The sequence below is a fragment of the Malaclemys terrapin genome, chromosome 1 (assembly GCF_027887155.1).
Source record: "Malaclemys terrapin pileata isolate rMalTer1 chromosome 1, rMalTer1.hap1, whole genome shotgun sequence".
Classification (NCBI taxonomy): domain Eukaryota; kingdom Metazoa; phylum Chordata; order Testudines; family Emydidae; genus Malaclemys; species Malaclemys terrapin.
In genome coordinates, this window is record NC_071505.1 from 143,790,132 (window position 1) to 143,808,163 (window position 18,032).

Below are 18,032 nucleotides of genomic sequence, written 5' to 3' on the forward strand. Positions count from 1 at the left end.
ACAGTGGTGGCAGAGGGGATAAAACTTTCCACAGGTGGGGTGAGCCATGGTCATGGGAGCTGAGAGCCATTGAACCAAACTGTAAATCCTGTACATGATGGTGGTGTGACAGGTTCGGTCACAGAGACCCCCTTGGGACTGTTATCTGATGTGCTGACACTGCCTCTGAGCCCGTTTTCTCCGTCAGCTTGGGACTCCAGAACCCTGCCTTGTTGAGCCAGACATGCTAGTCTACTGCAGCACAGACCCAGATTTGGTCCACACCCCCAAAGCTGCAGACTTTAAACAAAAACTGCTCACAAAGTACTCCTGTCTCCTGCACCTAGATACCCAGTTCCCAATGGGATCCAAACCCCAAATGAATCCTTTTTACTCTGTGTAAAGCTTATAAACTCATAAATTGTCTGCCCTCTATAAAACTGATAGAAAGATATCATAGAATATCAGGGTTGGAAGGGACCTCAGGAGGTCATCTAGTCCAACCCCCTGCTCAAAGCAGGACCAAATCCCAACTAAATCATCCCAGCCAGGGCTTTGTCAAGCCTGACCTTAAAAACCTCTAAGGAAGGAGATTCCACCACCTCCCTAGGTAACCCATTCCGGTGCTTCACCACCCTCCTAGTGAAAAAGTTTTTCCTAATATCCAACCTAAACCTCCCCCACTACAACTTGAGACCATTACTCCTTGTTCTGTCATCAGGTACCACTGAGAACAGTCTAGATCCATCCTCTTTGGAACCCCTTTTCAGGTAGTTGAAAAGCAGCTATCAAATCCCCTCTCATTCTTCTCTTCTGCAGACTAAACAATCCCAGTTCCCTCAGCCTCTCCTCATAAGTCATGTGCTCCAGCCCCCTAATCATTTTTGTTGCCCTCCACTGGACTCTTCCCAATTTTTCCACATCCTTCTTGTAGTGTGGGGCCCAAAACTGGACACAGTACTCCAGGTGAGGCCTCACCAATCTCGAATAGAGGGGAATGATCACGTCCCTTGATCTGCTGGCAATGCCCCTACTTATACAACCCAAAATGCCGTTAGCCTTCTTGGCAACAAGGGCACACTATTGACTTATATCCAGCTTCTCGTCCACTGTAACGCCTAGGTCCTTTTCTGCAGAACTGCTTCCTAGCCATTCGGTCCCTAGTCTGTAACAGTGAATGGGATTCTTACGTCCTAAGTGCAGGACTCTGCACTTGTCCTTGTTGAACCTCATCAGGTTTCTTTTGACCCAATCCTCTAATTTGTCTAGGTCCCTTTGTATCCTATCCCTACCCTCCAGCGTATCTTCCACTCCTCCCAGTTTGGTGTCATCTCCAAACTTGCTGAGAATGCAGTCCACGCCATCCTCGAGATCATTAATGAAGATATTGAACAAAACCGGCCCCAGGACCGACCCTTGGGGCACTCCGTTTGAAACGGGCTGCCAACTAGACATGGAGCTGTTGATCAATACCCATTGAGTCCGACAATCTAGCCAGCTTTCTATCCACCTTACAGTCCATTCATCCAGCCCATACTTCTTTAACTTGCTGGCAAGAATACTGTGGGAGACCGTATCAAAAGCTTTGCTAAAGACAAGGAATAACACATCCACTGCTTTCCCCTCATCCACAGAGCCAGTTATCTCCTCATAGAAGGCAATTAGGTTAGTCAGGCATGACTTGACCTTGGTGAATCCATGCTGACTATTCCTGATCACTTTCCTCTCCTCTAAGTGCTGCAAAATTGATTCCTTGAGGACCTGCTCCATGATTTTTTCAGGGACTGAGGTGAGGCTGACTGGCCTGTAGTTCCCCGGATCCTCCTTCTTGCCTTTTTTAAAGATGGGCACTACATTAGCCTTTTTCCAGTCATCCGGGACCTCCCCACATCGCCATGAGTTTTCAAAGATAATGGCCAATGGCTCTGCAATCACATCCGCCAACTGCTTTAGCACCCTCGGATGCAGCGCATCCGGCCCCATGGACTTGTGCTCGTCCAGTTTTTCTAAATAGTCCCAAACCACTTCTTTCTCCACAGAGGGCTGGTCACCTTCTCCCCATCCTGTGCTGCCCAGTGCAGCAGTCTGGGAGCTGACCTTTTTTGTGAAGACAGAGGCAAAAAAATCATTGAGTACATTAGCTTTTTCCACATCCTCTGTCACTAGGTTGCCTCCCTCATTCAGTAAGGGGCCCACACTTTCCTTGACTTTCTTCTTGCTGCTAACATACCTGTAGAAACCCTTCTTGTTACTCTTAACATCTCTTGCTAGCTGCAACTCCAAGTGTGATTTGGCCTTCCTGATTTCACTCCTGCATGCCTGAGAAATATTTTTATACTCCTCCCTGGTCATTTGTCCAACCTTCCACTTCTTGTAAGCTTCTTTTTTACGTTTAAGATCAGCAAGAATTTCACTATTAAGCCAAGCTGGTCACCTGCCATATTTACTATTCTTTCTACACAACGGGATGGTTTGTTCCTGCAACCTCAATAAGGATTCTTTATACAGCCAGCTCTCCTGGACTCCTTTCCCCCTCATGTTATTCTCCCAGGGGATCCTGCCCATCAGTTCCCTGAGGGAGTCAAAGTCTGCTTTTTTGAAATCCAGGGTCCATATTCTGCTGCTCTCCTTTCTTCCTTGTGTCAGGATCCTGAACTCAACCACCTCATGGTCACTGCCTCCCAGGTTCCCATCCACTTTTGCTTCCCCTACTAATTCTTCCCAGTTTGTGAGCAGCAGGTCTAGAAGAGCTCTGCCCCTAGTTGGTTCCTCCAGCACTTGCACCAGGAAAGATATGCACAGCTGTTTGCTCCCCAAGGTATTAATCACTTACACTTAAACAAAAGTGATTTTATTAAGTATAAAAAGTAGGATTTAAGTGGTTTCAAGTAATAACAGACAGAACAAAGTAAGTTACCAAGTAAAATAAAACAAAACACGCAAGTCTAAGCCTAATCATTTAAAAAACTGAATACAGGTAAATCTCATCCTCAGAGATGTTCCAATAAGCTTCTTTCACAGACTGGACTCTTTCCTAGTCTGAGCCAAATCCTTTCCCCGGTACAGTTCTTGTTAGCTCCAGCTCAAGTGGTAACTAGGGGATTTCTTATGACTGGCAGCCCCCTTTGTCCTGTTCTACCCGCTTTTATAGCTTTGGCACAAGATGGGAATCTTTTGTCTCTCTGGGTTCCCACCCCTCCTTCTAAATGGAAAAGCACCAGGTTTAAGATGGATTCCAGTACCAGGTGACATGATCACATGTCCTGTGAGACCCCAGGCCTCCATTCTTTACAAACACAGGAAGGCTTACAAGTAAACAGAGCCATTTACAACCAATTGTCCTAGTTAATGGGAGCCATCAAGATTCCAAGCCACCATTAATGACCCACACTTTGCATAATTACAATAGGACTTCAGAGTAATACTTCATATTTCTAGCTTCAGATACAAAAATGATACATTCATACACATAGGAAGAACACAGTCAACAGATTATAAGCTTTCTAATGATACCTTACAAGAGACCTTTTGCATAAAGCATATTCCAGTTACATTATATTTACACTCATAAGCATATTTCCATAAAACATGTGGGAACCACTTCAAGCCAGGGGGTGCGGTAGTATCCCTAGTTCCAGCCCTTTGGCCATGGTTACTGATTACAGAAACAGGGTCAGGTGGCAGAGGGGCTTTGATTTCCCCCCTCTCAGAAGGGTGCATCTCAGCACCTGCTTCCCAGGGCTGGATTTGTAAATGCACCATGTCCTGCTTTGCTTCTCTATCTGAAATGAGGGACTGTGCTGGTAACAGAGATGGAATTTGGTGAGATATTTTACATGCACCTCCTAAAAAATTATATAATTGCCATAAGTGTTTTTTGCATCTGCGGACCATTTCTGTGGATCAGGGGCCGGCAACCTACGGCACGCGTGCCAAAGACGGCACGCGAGCCGATTCTGAGTGGCATGCTGCTGCCCACTGAGAGGAGGAGGAGGAGGAGCGGAGGGGCCGGAATGCACCACGCTGTGGGAAGAAGGGGGTGGGGGAAGCTTGGCCGCCGCAGGATCAAACTTCTGTCTCCTGCCCCCTCAGGGGAGAGCGGTGGGGGGGTCTCGGCCCCCTGCCCCACTCAGCCCCCCCGCCCACTGCTGTCCCCTGCGGGGGCAGGAGGCAGAAGTTTGATCCTGCGGCAGCCACGCTCCCCCCGTTTCTTCCCACAACGTGGTGCATTCCGGCCCCTCCTCCTCCCAGGGGAGCAGAGCCAAGCCCAGCGTGCCGGCTGCTCCGTAGAGCAGGCAGAGAGAGGTAGGGATGGGGCCTTAGGGAAGGGGGTGGAACAGGGCATATCCCTCCCAGCCCCCTGCCATGAGCCGCTCAGGGCAGGGGGCTGGGAGCACCCTCACAAGCTGAGTACCCTAGCCCTCTGCCCTGACCTCGAGTTGCCCCCCAACACCCAGCCTTCTGCCTTGGATCTCCACACACACCCCAGCCCTCTGCCCTGAACCCCCCCCACACCCAGCCTTCTGCCCTGCACCTCCACGCCCCCAAGCCTTTTGCCCTGACCTCGAGTCCCCCCCCCACACCCAGCCCTCTGCCCTGAACCCCCCCACACTCAGCCTTCTGCCCTGACCTCGAGTCCCCCTCCTCCCCCCCCAAACACCCAGCCCTCTGACCTGAACCCCAGCGGGCTGAACAGGCTGGCGGCGTAACATCAACATTTTAATTTAATTTTAAATGAAGCTTCTTAAACATTTTGAAAACCTTGTTTACTTTATATACAACAATAGTTTAGTTATATAATATACACTTAGAGAGAGACCCCTTCTAAAAAAACGTTAAAATGTATGACCGGCACGCGAAACCTTAAATTAAAGTGAATAAATGAAGACTCGGCACACCACTTCTGAAAGGTTGCCTACCCCTGCTGTGGATAGTGGATTGGATGCGTATACAACTGCGCAGGGCTCTACTCACTGGCGGCAGCTGTCCCGCGGCATCCGGCTCAGGCAGCCGGGGGATAGGGGTGTACAGCGCGCTCAGGGCCGGTGGCCAGCAGCAAGTGGCTGAGGCTGGGCAGGAGGCTGGGGTTGGGGCGTCTAGCACCCGCTCGCTGTGCTGCTTCCTGTCCAGTGTCTCAGGCCCCTCAGGCAGCGCCAGCATCCCCTCCATGGCCCAGCCCCGCAGCATCAGCTGCACTCCTGGCCCACTGGCTCCTGGGCAGCAGGACCTGCCCCTGCCCATGGGGACTGGAGTGGGCATGGCTCCAGCACCCCACCCCTCTACCCCACTGTGACACTGATTGCGTCAGTAATACTGTTCCTTTGCCATCAGAGTTATTTGCATTTGAATCTCTGCAGCGCCTCCCCCACCCCATGTCCTTTATTCCCTCCCCTTTATTTACTAAGGGTTTGCCTACATAGGCACAGGAAAGGTGTAAAGTTAATGCACATAAATTACAACTCCTAAAGCCCATGTGGATGCACTCATTCAAAAGTAAGTGACTTCGTTTTGACAATGGCAGTCAGGGCAACCATAGAAGATTGCAGGAATCCTTTCCCAAAATACTGTAAATCATCAAGCTTTTGACCTGTCTTGAACATTTTTGTACAGTCCAAGTGTAACCCACATTTGATTTTTTTAGATCCAAAGAGAAGGAAGAAAGCAATGGAGCACTCATCTTAACTCTCCTGAGTGTTGCCCTGAGCAGAAAAGCCTTTGCAGCATTTTACAGGTACAGTATCAATTTTGGCATGACAAAATTTCAATACATGGTTTATGGTTAAAATTTGATACAGGTTTGATTTAATTTGATAACAAGAGTTGTCAAATAAATAGGCCTAATCAACTTTATTAATCAAAGATTATTAGGCAAAGATTAAAACAACAAGGAGAAAGGAAGAACAATATGTTACCACTGATCTGGGAGACAGTTGTGCGGCTGGTCAACTGACTCAATCTGAGCTTCACTCTGCCTCCATATATACTAGTGTTGAGGGTTTCACCATTTCTTTGCATTATTTCTTATCCTTCTTATCTATTACCTTTGACATATTTTGAAGACTTTTTGCTAGGCTTGCACAGCCCCTGCAGTACACAGGACAAAGTTTGTAATTAGTTTATTATCCTGTTTTTGATCATATTCCAGAAGCCAGCAAAACCTTAGAGACATCCTTCACCAGTTACAGCTTGGTACAGAGGGCATGTTAGCTAAGCATCAGCAACATTGTTTGTATTGTCCTTGTTCTTTGGAATGTTTTTATAACTAACACTGACATGACAATTCTTCACATCTTCCCTTGGTTACACAGTTTAATGTAAGCAAAAGCATTTTGGAAGAGCTTAACATGAATAAAATAGGTATACAAAAACATATGTTATATTGTATATCATATTGGCTTACACTATAAACCTTATAGACTTTATCTGTGTAGTAGGTTTGGGCTGAGGTTCGGCCCTCAACAGGGCTGTGGGGTATCCCACCGCCTCGTTCTGGTCTGGCGGCAGTCGGGGACCGCAGACCCACAGTTAGGGGCTCAGGCCTGTAAGCAGGGGCTGAGCCAACAGGTTTGAACACAGGTCCTTAAGTAAGGGCTGAGGCAAAGTCAATAGCAGCCCAGGCCTTAAGTCAGGGCAGGGCAGTAATCAAATAGTCAATCGGCGGCCCAGGCCCTTAAGCAGGGGCTGGGTCAGTAGCAAATAGTCACCTAGGTACCCAGCCTCTCTAGGCCAGGGGAAACAGGGGGAGTCTGCCACCCAAGGAGAGGGTGGCAGGGGGGACGCAGGCCCTCCCACTCCACTGCGTCCCAGCCCGGGGCCCTAGCAGCGGCGGAAACTCGCTGCTGTCAGTGGGGATCCTGGCCGCAACACACTGACATTGGCTCTGGCAGTGCAGCAACCAGACTGGGGTCGGCTGCCCCCTGGCTACTTCCACTCTCCCCCTCGTATGGTACCTGGGCCGTCTTAGTGTCGTCGGTGCTCTCCACCAGCATTGGCTCCTCTGGGTAGGTAGCGAAGGGCAGGCTTGGCTCCTCCTGGGGGTAGTTGGCACGGGGCAGGCTCGGCTCCTCTTCGGGGTAGCTGGCACGGGGCAGGCTCAGCTCCTCTTCGGGGTACCTGGCCACAGGGCAGGCTCGACCGGCCCGGTGCGTCAGCAGACTGGTCGCGGCCTGTGGCTGTTTCCGAAGCGGGAGCTCGGCCACGGACGTCTGCTCTTTCCATCGGCCTGGCCTCCACTGAGCTCTGCAGGTGAGCTTTTATACTTCCGGGTTGGGGCCGTGACCTCGGAGGGGCGGCCGCCGGACCCGGTGGCTCCGCCCATGTTGGTATTAGGAGAGGTTTGGCCCTCAGCGGGGCTGTGGGGTATCCCACCGCCTCGCTACACCCTCCCCCCTTCTCCCCCCCCCCCCCCCCAAGGCTGGCTCCCGTCCCTCGGGGCCAGACCCATCCAACTCTCCCAGGCGGGACAAGAAGTCCGCATTTGCGTGGTCCTTACTGGCCCTATGGCGGATGGTATAAGCATAGGGTTGTAACCCCAGATACCACCGCGTTAACCTCATATTATTGTTCTTCATCCGGGCCAACCACTGAAGCGCGACGTGGTCAGTGACTAGTATGAAGGGGGCCCCTAGGATGTAATAACGCAGGGCGTCACAGGCCCATTTTACTGCCAGAGACTCCTTCTCGATTACAGCATAGTGTCTCTCTCGCGGGAATAATTTCCGGCTGAGATATATAACTGGGTGCTCCTCCCCATCCACCTCCTGAGACAGGATCGCCCCTAGTCCTATCTCTGAGGCATCGGTCTGTAGGACGAATCCTTGGTCAAAGTCAGAGCTGTACAGGATGGGTTCACGGCAGAGACAGTCTTTGAGAGCCCGGAAGGCGCTGTCACACTCCGGGGTTCATTCCACTCGTCTGGGACTGGTTTTGACGAGGAACTCTGTTAAGGGGGCTGCAATGGAGGCAAAATTGGGGATGAACCTCTGGTAATAGCCTGCAAGTCCCAGAAACTGGCGTACGTGGCGCTTCGTAGTGGGTGGTGGGCATGCCGCTAGGGCTTGGACCTTTCCCACAAGGTGTTTCACTTGTCCCCCTCCAATCATGTAGCCCAGGTAGGTGGTCTCCTGCCACCCGATACGACATTTCTTTGGGTTGGCAGTTAACCCTGCGGCTCGTAAGGACCTCAAGACAGCCGCTACCCGCTCCAGGTGGTTTTCCCACCGGTCGCTATAGATGACGACATCGTCCAGGTACGCAGCTGCGTACTCGTGGTGAGGAAGAGGGAGGCAGTCCATGAGCCGCTGGAACGTCGCGGGGGCACCATGGAGACCGAAGGGCATCCGGGTGAATTGGTAGAGGCCCGTGGCGGTGGCGAAAGCCGTTTTCTCCTGCAGATTCCCCTCCGTGGGGTCAAGGGGAATCTGCCAGTACCCTTTGCTTAGGTCAAGGGTCGTGAGGAAGCGGGCCTTGCCTAAACGGTCCAGAGCTCATCTACCCGAGGCATTGGGTAGGCGTCGAAGTTTGAGATGGCATTAACACGACGGAAATCTATGCAAAAGCGCTGTGTGCCATCCGGTTTGGGAACCAGGACTACTGGGCTGCGCCACTCGCTTTGGGATGGTTCAATGACACCCAGCTCTAGCATCGCTCGGACTTCCTCCTCGACGACCTGTCGCATGCGATAGGATAGGGGCCTCGTCGACTCTCTGATCACCACCCCCAGCTCTGTCTGAATGGTATGGTACACGAGGGTCGTATAGCCCGGCTGGGTAGTGAACGTCCCACGGAACGCCTGCAGGAGGCACCCAGTCTGTTTCTCTTGTTCCACAGTCAAAGACTCCCCGAGCTGCGGTGTGGTGACGTCTTTGGTCGGTGTAACCCGGGGCCCTAACTCGGGTTCTGGTCGACAGGGATTAATTAAGAGGCCTTCCCGTTCCCGCCAGGGTTTCAGGAGGTTGACGTGATACCGTTGGACTTTTTTTCGGCGGTCTGGCTGGTTGATCTCATAGGTGACCGGCCCAATCTTCCGGATCACCTCATATGGCCCCTGCCACCAAGCCAGTAGTTTGGATTCACTGGAGGGTAAGAGAAGTAGAACCCTGTCGCCAGGTTGGAACTCATGGACTCAGGCCTCTTGGTTATATGTCTGGGCCTGAGCTTCCTGCGCGGCCTTCAGATTCTCTCGAGCTAGGGTTCCGGCTTGCTCTAGGCATCCCTGCAGCTGGAGGACATACTGTAGAAGGCCCTGAGTGGGTGACGGAGCTTGTTCCCAGGTCTCTCTCATGAGATCTAGCAGTCCCCTCGGATGATGGCCATATAGCAGCTCGAAGGGAGAGAATTTGGTGGAGGCCTGGGGTACTTCACGGACAGCCAGGAGCAATGGTGGAATCAACTGGTCCCATTGGCGCAGGTCCTCAGGGGAGAACTTGCGCAACATGTTTTTCAGGGTACGGTTGAACCTCTCGACTAGGCCGTCGGTCTGCGGGTGGTACACAGAGGTGCGTAGCTGCTTAATCCCAAGGAGTCTGCATACCTGCCGCAGCAACCGGGAGGTGAAGTTGGTACCCTGGTCGGTGAGGATTTCCCGGGGCAAACCCACGTGGGCAAAGACCTTGACAAGTTCGTCAGCAATGCTTCTTGTGGTGATGCTCCAGAGCGGGACGGCTTCGGGGAAGCGGGTCGCGTAGTCCACTATGACCAGAATGTATAGAAACCCGGCTCGGCTCCTCGGGAGGAGTCCCACCAAATCCATGGCCACCCGCTCGAACGGGGTCTCCATAATGGGCATGGGGACTAGTGGGGCCGGGGCTGTCCATGGGGGAGCAGCGAGCTGGCACTCCGGACAGGAGCTACAATAGTTTCACACCTCCTGGTGCACCCCAGGCCAGAAAAACTGAGACAGAATCCGGGCGAGGGTCTTTTCTTGACCCAGGTGCCCTGCTGCGGGGACGTCATGGGCAAGCTTCATCACCGCTCGTCGATGGCACCGCGGCACCATCAGTTGTCTCTGGACCTCCCCAGTGCGGGAATCTCGATCCACCTGATAGAGGCGGTCACGTCGTAGCTCGAACCGGGGCCATACCTTAGCCTGGGCGGGATCAATCAGAGCATCGTCTACCACCGCCAACTGTTCATACGCCCGACTCAGGGTGGGATCCTCCTTCTGGTCTCGGCAGAAGTCCGTGCCGATCTGAGGATCATCTGTCGATGTTAGTGGGAGGTCTTTAGGCACTCCTTCCTGGCTCCGAGGTCCCGCTTCTTCAGCCTCCCCGACGGGGTCCTCGCGGCAGTCCCCCTCCAAGGCTGGGGTGATATCGGGGCTCTCCTGCGCATAGGAGCCCAGGACACCCGGGAACTCTGGCCAGTCCCGTCCCAAGATCACGGGGTAGGCGAGTCGTGGGGCCAGGCCAACCACCATGGTCCGCGTGACTCTGTCGACGGTCAGTGGGACTCGGGCACTGGCGTAAGGCCGAACATCACCATGGATGCACTGCAATAGGATGTTCCCCAGCTGGGGGTCTTCAGGGAAGCCCAGGCTTTGGCGGATTAGGGTTTGTCCACAGCCAGAGTCAACCAGGGCCCGCGTCTGGCAGTCTCCGACAACGACGGGCATGGTGACCTTGGCAGCCTGCGGTGGTCGGGCATGGTTCTCTCCGGTGCAAATGTGCCCAAAGCTGCAGTCCATCTCTGTGCAGTCGCATTGGAGATGTCCACGCTTCCCACAGGAGAAACAGGGCCCGACTTCGGGTCGCCCGGGTCGGGCTGAGCCTCCCCCCTGGTTCCTAGGGGGACTCCTAGGCTGAGGGGGATCCTCGGGACGTCTATACCGGGGTTCCTGAGTCCACAGGGGATTCCGTGGTTCGGCTCTGGTGCTCGTCCGTCTCTTGGGGTTGGGGAGATCGAGCCCTGGAGGGTGGCCCCGCATACCCGGCCCGACCGGGGTTTCCGCCGCCAGGAAGTCCTCCATGAGGGCAACGGTAGCTGCTACAGTTGGAGGCCGGTGGTGGAGGACCCAGGCCCTCCCCCATGACGGGAGGACGTGGATGAACTGTTCCAACAGTATTTGCTCAGTGAGCTCCTCGGGGTTTCGTCTGTTGGGTTGTAACCATTGCTGACACAGGTCTCTCAGCTCCTGGGCCACCAACCCGGCTCAGGCACCCAGGGTGTAGGACAGAGCCCGGAACCGCTGCCGGAAGGTTTCGGGGCTGATGTCTAGGGCGTCTAAAATGGCCGCCTTTACCCGGGGATAGTCTCTTGCATCCTCTATGGATAACCCCTGGTAGACCGTTTGCGCTGTCCCCGTCAGGTATGGCGCCAGGAGGGTGGCCCACTGGTCTGGCGCCCACCCGGCAACGTGCACGACTCTTTTGAAGGTCACCAGGAAGGCTTCGGGGTCATCCTGTGGTCCCATCTTTGTCAGTCTCACAGGCAGGGTGCATCGGGGAGCCCCATCCGGGTCTCCCGGCTGGGGCCCCGCGGGCCGGGGCAGAGCTGTTGCCAGCTGCTGTAAGCACTGTTGCTGGAACTCCCGGTTTTCCACAGTCAGGTCCTGTATCAGCTGCTGCTGCTGGGCTCCCAGCTGCTGGACGAGCTGCTGATGCTGCTGAAGCTGGGCCACCTGCTGTCGCTCCTGGCTCTCCGTCAGGAGCGTGAAGAGCTTGGTTAAATCCATGTCTCCTGTGGGGGATCGCTCCCCCCCCGGACCCCTTCTCACAGGGGTCTAGGGCTCGTGCTCACATTCTGGGCAAGAGATCCCCACTTCTGGTACCACGTGTAGTAGGTTTGGGCCGAGGTTCGGCCCTCAGCGGGGCTGTGGGGTATCCCACCGCCTTGCTCTGGTCCGACGGCAGTCGGGGACCGCAGACCCACAGTTAGGGGCTAAGGCCCGTAAGCAGGGGCTGAGCCATGAGGTTCGAACACAGGTCCTTAAGTAAGGGCTGAGGCAAAGTCTATAGCAGCCCAGGCCTTAAGTCAGGGCAGGGCAGTAATCAAATAGTTAATCAGAGGCCCAGGTCCCTAAGCAGGGGCTGGGTCCGTTTGTAGTAGCCCAGGCCCTGGATCAGGGCAGGGCAGCAAGCAAATAGTCAATCGGCGGCCCAGGCCCTTAAGCAGGGGCTGGGTCAGTAGCAAATAGTCACCTTGGTACCCAGCCTCTCTAGTCCAGGGGAAACAGGGGGAGTCTGCCACCTAAGGAGAGGGTGGCAGGGGGAACGCAGACCCTCCCACTCCACTGCGTCCTAGCCCGGGGCCCTAGCAGTGGCGGAAACTCGCTGCTGTCAGTGGGGATCTTGGCCGCAATACACTGACATTGGCTCTGGCAATGCAGCAGCCAGACTGGGGTCGGCTGCCCCCTGGCTACTTCCACTCTCCCCCTCATATGGTACCTGGGCCGTCTTAGTGTCGTCGGTGCTCTCCACCAGCATTGGCTCCTCTGGGTAGGTGGTGAAGGGCAGGCTCAGCTCCTCCTCAGGGTATCTGGCACGGGGCAGGCTTGGCCAGTCCTCCTCAGGGTACCTGGCACGGGGCGGGCTTGGCCAGTCCTCCTCAGGGTACCGGGCGAGAGGTAGGCTCGACCGGCCCAGTGCGTCAGCAGGCCGGTCGCTGCCTGCGGCTATTTCCGAAGTGGGAGCTCGGCCACGGACATCTGCTCTCTCTGCCGGCCTGGCCTCCACTGAGCTCTGCAGGCGGGCTTTTATACTTCTGGGTCGGGGCTGTGACCTTGGATGGGCGGCCACCGGACCTGGTGGCTCCGTCCACGTTGGTATTAGTGGGGCTGTGGGGTATCCCACGGCCTCGCTACAATCTGGCTCCACACATATTTGCAAGATGGAAGATCTATAGCAGCCAAGCATAGCAGAATACCTAAAGGCTGGAGGGTTGAGTGTATTTCTCAAGCATTGTACTCTCCTGCTGTATACAGAGCAAGAGTTATGTAAAGGTACAGCACCTAATTTTAGTATAGTTTCAGCATGAATGTGAAGAATTCTAAATATAATGTACTATACTTATCCATTACTAGTCACTTTCTTATTCTGGTTAGATAACATCTCCTTTTTAAACACATTTATAGCTACAACAACCAAATTCCATGATTTGACTCATACATTTTGCTTCTGAGCTGAATGCATCTATTTTCTATTAGTTAGCATAAAGCAATTTATATTCCTTGTTAATGATTCTGTTTCTGAGAGCAGTTTTCCCAATATATTTTGTTTACATTAGTCAGTTTTACAAACCCTGATAAAATCCATTTCTTATCTGGTAACTAACCTGCAGTGGTTAGCACTGTAAGAACTTTGCAGACTGAGTTTTTTCCTTTTGCCTTTGGTGTGGCTGCAAACACCAGAGCCTTGGTTTATTTCAGTCAACAAATTTAAGGTGATCTCGCTTCTTCTCTCTGCCCTGCACTGGTCAAGGAATTTGTCATGACCAAGAGAATGAAAGCCTGATAGTATCATGGTAGATCCTGCTGGGCCCACAGAGGTTATTGGCCTACTTGTACAGTGAACAACTTCTATGAACAACGGATCTAGAGTGGTGGCACTCTTGTCCCATTAGAATGAATCAACTGATCCACATTTTTGGTGCTTCAAACTGTAAAGATTCCTCGAATCTCAGCTTATACTTGCTTGCTAACCACACATGATGTGAACCTTATCGTTTACTAACTATGTGCTCCCAGGAAAATTTAATTTACAAACACAGCATTGTCTCTTACACCTTTCTACATTATGATGGAAATAAGAATGAGTCCATGATTGCAATATACAGAAAGGTCTGATAGGCTGTAATAAAATTATTTTCAGCTCACTTTAAACATTGAGATGTTGTGTCTCATCACATGTGCAAAGTGCGGGGCTATCACCTGATCCAGAAACATCCAGAAATAGGGTATAGCAGTTATTAGACATGCTCTGTATTTGTTTCTGAAGCTTTCATTGTAGGCAAGCCACCTGCACTGTCACATCCCATTTACTGACCTGATAGTTCAGCCAGTCAGGCCTCAGGAGGGAAATTTTATCAATATATCTGCTTAAGATAGTCATGTGATATCAATGAAAGAGTATGCACGTCTGCTGTGAGGGATGGGTTTGCTGACAACACTGAGAAGTGTTTTGAATAAAAGGAGGTCACTGACATTCTTATCAAGATCTGAAGAAGCCCAGTACGTACACTACATATTATGGCCACATTATAGAGACTTGGATTAGATTCACAGGTACATATAGGCACCTATAGATTGGGGTGCCTAAGTCCCAGTTTTAAGCTCCACTGGAATTCACAAAACTCTCAATGAATCCTGTAGGTGCCCAAACTCACTCAGTGCCTACATTTTCAGTGCAAAAGTTCCCTAGGTGCCTAAATTGCTGCCTCTGAACACGTGCACTGCGGTGGACAAATGCCTATCTTGCATGCAAGGCCTAATCTGACAGGCATACTCGGGGGCAACCTACTGAATAGATCAGTTCCCATTCAAAATCTGTCCAGAAGAGGTGGTAGTGGTGGCAGTGTTATTGCCTATCTTATCATTTTTAGTGCAGTGGTTAGAGCACTCACTTGGGATTTGGGAGACCAGGGTTCATTCCCCCACACTGGTAGAGGGGGAGAAAGAATTTGAACAGGGGTCTCCCACATCCTAGGTTAAGGCTCTAACCATTGGACTATAAATTATAAAGTGGGCACCACACCATCGCCTCCTCCTGTGGCCTAACTTATTCTCACAAGTGAAAATGTAGGCCTCTAAGCTGCCTGACTCCAGGAGAGGGGTTCCTAGTTGTGAATTGTTAGTGGAGACAAGCACCTTTAGGCAGGTCAGATTTAGGTGCCGAATTCTGTGAGGGAGAAGGGTTTGACATACCCCTCATATCAGCATTTCCCATTGGTTAGTTTAGGCTAGTATGCTGGTTTTTGTTAATCCCATTCTAAGGTGCCTATCTATTCCCATTCATTGCATAGGGAGCCTAAGCCTAGGTGCCTAATGTAGGCTTTGTAAATTTCAGTGGTGTTCCACTGATTTTCTAGATCCCTGAAAGTTAGGCATTGTGACGCTCGGCACCACAGTGCCTATGTCCCTTTGAGAATCTAGCCCTGAGCTCTTTTCCTCACTGCTAAAAAAGGTGTTTTTTTTTTTTTTAACATCAGGATAACTAACATGCAGGAGCTATTCTGGGATAAAAACACGGTGAGAATAAGGCATGTCTGTTTTAGTAGTGAGGAAAAGGCCTGAGAAAATGTCTCTGAAATAAGATTAGAGAGCAATGTACTCATATACGTGTGCCAAAGTACAAAAGTGCAAATTTTGTGTTGGGAACTTGTTCAATATGTGTAGCAGTAACAAAAGGGCGGGGTGGGGAGGGGGGGGGAGTCTGTATAAAGAACAATGCAATGGTAGATTTTCTGCCTAACTGCCTTTGAGTAAATGGTATTCATAAGTATTCCAAATACTGTTTACAACCCTTTACACTATTTTCAATGTTTTGTATGCATTATATGTTTGTTTACTATAGAAACTGGAATTTACAAAGGAAAAAGACTAATAAAGATGTGACTGGATCCCCAGGTTGCAGCCTGGGACTGTGGGACCACTGAGCCTCCTTAATTCTCTCCAGCCTGGGTTGTCTCTCACAATGCCTCACTAGTGACCAGCATCAAACGCCTCCAGGCGCTGTTATCACTCAGCTCAACCCAGCTAGATGGCATGAATGCTCCCAGAGCCACTCATGAATCACACAGAGAAAGGCACCAGAGCCAAATCCCCCCAGGTCTCCGAGCACTGTACCTCAGGAATATACCATCTTGCATTGATCAAGATGAGCAATGCAGATTTATTAATTGGTTCACCACTTCATCAATGGAAAGTGGATATACACCAGCCTTTGCAAACCTGAGCAGATTTGCCCACACTTCATACAAACTCACTGGTAAAGATAAACAATTAAACAAATGTATTGACTATAAAAGGTAGATTTTAAGTGCTATTAAGTGATAAGCAAAAAGTCAGAGTTAATTACCAAAAGAAATAAAATATAACCATGCAGGCTAAGCTCTTAACCCTATTAGACTGGGCAACAACTAGATTAAGCAGTTTTTCTCACCCCACTGGATACTGCAGTCCTTAGTACACAGATCTGGGCCAATCTCCTCTGTTGTTGTCGTGTCTTCTTCTCAGTGTCTTAGCTGCTTGCAGCATAGATGGGGGTAGGAGAAGGCCAAGCATGTGGCCACTGTGTCTGTTTTATATCCTTAGTCCATGTACTTGGAAAACACAAGTTCAGGCACGTCTGGGGGCATTGCTGAGTCTCCAGGCAAAGTTGAGCAATTCCCCTGGTGTGGCCTCATGCAGGTGAGTCATTGCATTGTAGCTCCTTTGCTGAACAATGGTTGTTGATGGGTTGATTGATACTCCACCTGGGTGTTGGTTACTTTCCTTGCTGGGGAGCTAATATCTGGCTGGTTCCCCAACTTACAGCATGTTTTAGTGACAACCATACAACACAATTCTCATAACTTCATATGCATTAATGATACACATATATGGATAGAGAAATGACTTTCAGCAGATCATAACCTTTCCCCTGATACCTTACAAGGCATGCTTTATATGTAAGATCATGATTATATGAAAATGAGGAATATGGGGGTTCCAGGATGCTCCCTCAAGGTATAGAATGTCACAAAAGAGACAACTCCTTCATTCAGGGTTTTACATACAATAACCCTCAGGTTTAACTCTGTAGAGTGCTTTTTCAAATGATAAAACTACCATTATTTGTGTCCAGATTTAAAATAGAGGTTTCACAATGGTAGAAGATGTGATGGGGATGTCCTCATCTATCACAACTTGCTACCCTGTTGACCAGAGGATGGGGAAAGGTAGAGATAGCAAACTGTGCTGGGAGTACTCCCATCCGTCACAATTTACAACCCCCTGGACCAAGGAGATGGGGAAATGTAAGAGGTAGCAAACTGTGACAGGTGTGCTCTCATTTGTCACAACTTGCCACCCAGACTAGCAGATGAGGAAAGGCAGAGGATGGAGAAAGGTAAGAGCTAATTGTGATGTGGGTGTCCCCATCCATCACTGCTTGGTATCTTGTGGACTAAAGCATGGAAAAAAATAGAGGTAGTAAGTTATGACAAGTGTGTCCCATCAATCACAACTTGCTACCCCACCCATCCGATCAGGAAAGTCAGAGGCAGCAAATTGTGACATAGCAGCAAAAGAGAATACCTAGATGCCAATAACTGCCACCAGCAGCAAATTGGGCAGGAGGGGAGAGAAATGAGGAGGGAGAAGGCCAGCCCCCTTCTTCCACATTTAGGCTATGTCTACATGAGAGAGCTTACAGTGACACAGGTGGGAGAGAGCTCTCCAGTCAACTTACTTAATCCATCCCCAATGAGCAGCAGTAGCTATGTTGGCAGGAGAAGCTCTCCCACTGACACAACGCTGTCCACAACAGTGCTTATGTTGGTGTAACTTATGTCACTCAAGGGGATGGTTTATTAACACCCCGGAGCCATATAAGTTATACTGATATAACCTGTAGTGTTAGCCTAAACCACTTGTTTTCAACCTCTGGTCCAAAGACCCCTGGGTATCCGCAGACTATATCTAAGATTTCCAAAGGGGGCCACACCTCCATTCAAAAATGTTTAGGGGTCAACACATGAAAAAAGGTTGAAAACCACTGCACTAAACAAATCTGCTGCAGTCCAGCCCCTGGTGCTGAAATGACAGAGAATCTAGTCCCCCGTTCTCCCAGCTCAGAAGGGAGAGACTTTCATTCACTAAAAAGAACAGGAGTACTTGTGGCACCTTAGAGGTGCCACAAGTACTCCTGTTCTTTTTGCGGATACAGACTAACACGGCTGCTACTCTGAAACCTTTCATTCACTAGTGCCTGACACCTCTGTATCCTGTTGTTAGTCCTCTGAGCCTCCAGCCCCTTACATTTTATTTTCTCAAAAACTGTCACCCTTTCCCCACCTCTCAGAGTGCTGCTTTCACCAGTGTACGCAAATTCCCTTCGTGCTGTGTATTTGCAATGTGT